We start from the raw sequence: 6441 nt of genomic DNA on the forward strand, positions 1-6441 counted from the left end.
AATGTTAATTGGAAAATTTCCACTCCAAAAATGATATTAAGAGTTTTTTTTTTACCAGAAAGCATCATATTGGTAATGCTGCCAACTAAGTGGTTTTACCACTAAAACTTTATGATAAATATCGAAAAATATTCTGGTAATACTACTGCCTAGTGGTTTTCTATCGTCTGTTTAGTGGGCTTGATAATTAAAAGTTGGCAACACGTATTGGAGTGCATATGTGCACCATTTAATCAAACATGCAAGAATATATACATTAAGCACATGAAACCTCCTATGCCAAGCTATAAGCGCCAGTGGCTGAATTTAAGGCGCCTAACTGGGCGAAGTCTAGACATCGGTCGTTGCGTACTTTGTACTGCGCATCATCTAAGTGATTGAAAACAAAAGATAATCGATTCGCCCAGATAGACGTCAAACGTAACGCTTCTTTTGGAGTCAACATCAGGAGTCAGGAGTAAACCCTAGTAGCTCAGTTGGCTCAGCAACCAATTTCGTACGCGACAGGCCTAGAATAGCGGGTTCGATTCCCGCCATCACCAAAAAAAATTATTGGTATGTGCATGAAGGCATATGTTGAATAACTGATAAATGAAATTATCAGCAAAAAAGGTGGTAAAACACATATGGTATCACAATGGTCCCTATGGCCTAAGTGTGTCTCTCGTAGACAACCAATATAACCACTTACTTCTAGTCGTAGCGAAATCGACTGACTGCGAATTATGCGCGCTCAACATACCCAAGTCGTAATTAAAACAATATAGAGTTATAAAAAAATAAGAAACGGTCAAGATAACAAAAATGAAATCGATAAAAAATCCAATAGTTGCAAGTAATTACTAAAATAAAAAAAGTACAAAGCTCTGCTTTAACACACTCAGCTGTGTGATCCGCAGTCCGTCGATTTCGCTACGACTGGAAGTAATTATATAACCTAATCTAACCTAACATCTCAGTAGCCACGTGTTCGCTAATGCCATAAATTCCATTATAATTTTTACGCATTTTCAAATTTTATAAAGTTAAAAATAATAATGTTGTCAAGGCTAGACATTGTCAATCTTGTTCCCAGTGAAATAGTGCCCTATAATCGTATGTACTAATACTAACTATGAAGATTAATGATGTTAGTCAATGTTTCAATCATTGTAGTATAGTAAAGTTAAAATAATATGGTAAACTTGTAAATGTCATAATAAGAATAATAATAATAATAATAAAATATAGGATTGCCAATTCTCAAATTCTTAAAAATAGGGATCTCCGGTCCAAAAAAATTTTTAGTTCGAAGTTTTGAGGATTTTTAATCCGCGGGACGGCACCCTTTAGCCATGTTAAATGATTAATACATACCTTAAACTTCAAAAGTGGGTTTCTTTTGGCGAATTTTATTTTTCAGTTAAATCCCGATAATTTATAATTTTTTCCGTACATCGGAAACACAACTCGAAAACCGGAGACTTCAGTAAAAAACCCGAAGCAATGGCAAAGGTATTAACTATTTTATCTTGTAAAGAACAAAAATTTTGTTTTTCACTTAAATCCGGAGAAATTATAACTTTCTCCGAAGATCGGAGACAAACCTCGAAAGTCGGACACTTAAGTCCAAAAATCGGAGAGATGGCAAACCTAATAAAATATAAATACCTATCTAATAATATTTTAATTACTTAGTAGTATAAAGTAGAACTATTTATATATTTTGATTATACATATATAACATACGGAATTTAATATTTTATGAAGTTACAACAACCATAGCCAAAAAACTAAGAATAAAACGTTATTATATTTGATAATTGTTTGTATACATTTTAACATTACTTTTCACAAACTTTTGTCAAATGTTGTGAATTCTTAACTTTTATCATTATTATTTTAAATTCTATATTTTATAACATTTTATATGTTTACTTTTTATTATTTTATTTATCAATTTAATTCAATTAATTCATTAACTTTTTACTAAGTAAAACGTTTTTATTTGTCATTATTCTATTATGTTTATGTACATAAAATATTATCATATCTAAGCAATGTATATATAATTATACAGTCTGCCCCAGAAATACTTGGCCATTGTTATTATTTCCAGTACAGTGTATAATTAAGTCGATTTGAATATCACTTGTGGCTTTTCCTTGATGAAAAGGTGTCTATTCGTTTTTGTTAATAGACCTTTTCATTTTAAAAAGTGATTACTTTTATTTCGGACAGTATGTCAAAAAACTAATGTGATAAAATGAATAACAAATATCTTGTATCTTTGTCCAACTTATTACTGTCTCTCCGAAACAATAATGTATCGTAATTGAAATGAAAAGCCTATGGAGTGTAGAGGTGAAGGAGCACAATCTGTGTGTTAAAAAGTGATCCTAAAATTGCATTAAATTAAGATGGCATTGATGTTCCAGAGGATAATGCATACATATCATACATTTCATATATACATACGTATACACACTAGCGCTTCTTTATTTTATACTATTTTGTGAACACTTTTTGAGTCAAAAGGCCATATAACATTGTGCTCCTTCCCTCTACCCACCATAATCTAGCTTCAAGTAAAAAAACGACCATACAGTGCAGTGTTCCAGTACAGTGAGAAACGTGCGAACATCTGAGGTAATTGCTTAGGTCAGCTAGGGACATTTATAAAAAAAAATACATTTATCGAAAGAATATAGGGACATTTTTCAAAAAAATATACATTGAATATAGGGACATTTATCAAAAACACATATATTGAATGTCAAATTTTCATATCACAAAATGTTTTACATAAAATATCGTGATGTCACCGAACTTTTTCGATTTTTGACTTAAAAAAAATACTTATCACGTATCACTTTACATTTTTTTCTTACGAATCTACAATGGTTGGACCTAAGCAATTACCTCAGATGTTGGCACGCTTAAAATCGTTTGACACTCAGTCTATGTAACTCTAACGTCAATGAAAAAAATGTATTCCTTTGGCGGTAAAATTTTTAATACAAGTTTACTTGACATTTGTGTATCCATCGAGGCAATCTAGAATGTACGAACTAGATAGAGAAGACAATCAAATTATTCTTATTTTGAATCAAATTTTTCCATCTGGCAGCCGCCATGAAGTTAAGTCACATTCATAAGCATAGGTTATACATTTATTTATCAGATCAAATTGCAGAGTATAGGTAAGCCGTTATACCCAGCACTAAAGCTCTAGATTCTAATCGAATGATTTCTGAATTCTATCAGTATCGCAAATACCTGCATTTATAAATTCTTATACATTCGGATCAAAAATAAATATGTTATTTTAAATTTAAAGAGTGTTTAAAGTTAATATTAAAATTATATTTCCTATACTACTTATCTCATTTATTTTATGTTTTATAAGCATTCCATGTTCATCTGTTTAACTCTGGTGGTACTACTAATATTACAATATAAACAAGATTATTTATTAAAAATTATACAATATTTATTTTGTTAAATAAAGTATAAAATAAATATTAACTAATTTGTTTATTATTAAATTTATTTTTTTAATTTTAAGTTTGATTATAAATATATGTTAAATAATATTTGATAAAATCAAATATAATAATTATTATATATTTTAAAATAGATACTTAATATATTATAACATGTATTTATTACCTATATAATATTTTTATATAAAAATAGTTTGGCTGTCGATCAAATATTTATTTGGAGTATATTATTAGTATTTAGGCAGCTTTGATTTAAATATATATTATATACCTAATCTAAAATATACTCTTAGTACTACTAAACTAAAAACTTTATTACTTTGATCTAACCATTTTAGGCCAAACATTTTACGACGTCATTTCATTTAAAATATTCAATATATATTAGTTTTCGAAACGATCATGTCAGATTTTTACAAAGTTCTTTTATAAATTTTAAATTAGGAAACGTAAAAATAGTATTTTGATTACTAATTGCGTAAAAAATTATTAAAATATGATTTCGTAAAGTAATTATTTAATTAGTACACTATATACGTCAGCACAAATTAATTATAAATTAAAATTTTGTCAACAATTTATTATATTCTTTTTATGACCTGCATTGTTGACCTACTATATTGTTTTCAGTGCCAGCCCGGATTTGCCAATAAGTAAAATAAAAATTGACTCATAAACTATAAAAAAATGACAACCCTTTCCTTCACTGGAATATAAATTAGGTTCATCACTTTTACTTCAGAGCATAAAATTAGACATAAAAGAACATCGATAAATTAGGAGTTACGAGTTATATTTAATAAAAATCAAATTGATATCACTAAAGATGTAACCTAATAATGACGCTTGATGCTGCTAAGTTTTTTCCCAGATGACAGCACGGTCTTAACTGATCACGTCAATTTGACGCTTAAATTCGGCGCCTAGCGCCAGCATAAAAATACACCCTATACCAAAGATTAAAAAAAAAATTTTTTTTAATGAATTTGAGTAAAGTCTATTTTTTATAGGCTTTATGTCTATATTTCAGAGCCATTTCAAAATTGATCTATTGTTGTTCGTTTCAAAACATTGCCTAATTTTAATTGTATAAATTTTGATTTCAAGAGGGCTCATTTGTATGAATCTCTTTGCTTTAACCTTTGAGATTATTTAATTTACATTTCGGTTTTGGTGGTTTTAATTTTCTAAAGATGTCAATTTGGTTTTTTTAAAGATTATAGACAGCCAAATTGTCGATGTGCTAAATTTTAACAACCCAATACAGATCATTTTCTAGGCTGTAGAGGGGTAGGTAGCCTTTTATGAACTTTACAAATTCTTAAAAGTTCCACGTAATCTTTTACGCGAAGATTTCAGTTAATTTTGTAATAATGATACGTTCTTGTTTCAAAAGTTAAAAAGACTAAGTTAATCAATCAGAAATTTTAAAACTATACGAAATCAATAAATGACAAAAGAGTGATTTTAAACTGGAAGCTCAAGAGTATTGAAGTCGATCAGTCTTTCTAAAGTTATTTTAGGAATTTTTTCACATTAATAACACGAAAAATAAGTAACCAAATGTTTTGATTTGCCATACACTTATCTGAATATAAAAATAAAGGGACGGATATCAAAAATACAAAATAAAACTTTGAGTTTTTATCCTACTGAAAACTGTGTATCCGACCTTTCATTTTCTTGTTCTGATTGTGCATACTAAATTCCATAATATTTGAATAATTATTTTTTGAATTATTGATGGGAAAAAATTATCGAATTTTCTAAATTTATTTAGGCTATTTTAGTTTCCTGAATGAACAGTGTAAACAATTAACACCCGGACAATACAATTAATTCACTTTAGATAGATTAAATGTTGATTTAAACAGACAACTTGCAATACATAAATGCTAATGAAGTTGTATATAAATATCATTTATTTAATAATTAATTCATAGGAAATAAGTTATTAATAACAATATTCATTACATATTATATTTTAAACGTAATTGTCAAATTAATTAAATTAACAGCAATTATTTTAAAGTCAAAAGTCATAGTTTTTATATATTAGGCAATTGAATTATAAAAATAAGTTCCTGAGAAAGTTATAAATAAATGACGAAACGTTCAATTTATTAAATTTAATTAATAATCCTACGAATTAATTATTATTATAAAATATGAATATTGAAATATGATTTAATTTCTAATAATTAAAGTAAAAAAAATAAACTTACCGATAATATTTTGAAGTAAAGACGATTAATCAAAATATATAATAAAACAAAAACAATATAAATATTTTTAAATATAAAATATCACTATTATATGGTCCCTTGTTTGTAATTATTAATTATGGTCTTTTATTAATTAAATGTAAATGTAAAACTAAAAAAAAAAACTGTAATTGTTAATTAGTAATTAATAATAATTAAAAATAACATTATTAAATACTAACAACTAATTATTTATATTAAAAGGCCCCATCCACATTGTACGAATTTTGAAACAAACAAAACAAACTTATCCAAGAAAAAATATGAAACGGTCTTAATAAAACTAATCGAATGGGCACTTTGTCTATATGAACATCTTTCTTTTATAAGTTCCTAATATCTATCATATATATGTTATTATATTATATTTAAATATAGGTAGGTATTTATTTGTATTTGTAAAAAAAAAATTTTTTTTTATATATATATATTTCAGGTATTGTGGCGGGAACAACTAGGATTTTAATATTAAATAGGAGAAATGTGTATATAATTTTGTGGGGGGATTGGATTTATGCCAATTTGACTGAGTCCCGGTGAACACATATACATTTATACAAATTTATAATGTTTTATTATACAATGATATATGTTGTACATATAATGCATGTAAAATCAATCAAAAAAAAAAAAAAAGAAGAAAGAGGAATATTAATACTTTTAGTATAATAATTAAATATAAATATCTAAAA

General features: G+C 26.9%; 1 protein-coding gene across 1 annotated transcript in view; it reads right to left on the reverse strand.

Annotated features, from left to right (window-relative positions):
• The window catches only part of LOC123295730 (calcium-transporting ATPase sarcoplasmic/endoplasmic reticulum type), a 38446-nt gene extending 32679 nt beyond the window's left edge, over window positions 1-5767 (reverse strand). Inside the window, exon 1 of the mRNA XM_044877170.1 lies at window positions 5711-5767. The gene's annotated coding sequence lies outside the window, so the exon portion shown is untranslated. The remainder of the gene's footprint in view (window positions 1-5710) is intronic.
• Between the last annotated feature and the right edge of the window lie 674 nt (window positions 5768-6441).

The sequence above is a fragment of the Chrysoperla carnea genome, chromosome 3 (genome assembly GCF_905475395.1).
Source record: "Chrysoperla carnea chromosome 3, inChrCarn1.1, whole genome shotgun sequence".
NCBI classification, from domain to species: domain Eukaryota; kingdom Metazoa; phylum Arthropoda; class Insecta; order Neuroptera; family Chrysopidae; genus Chrysoperla; species Chrysoperla carnea.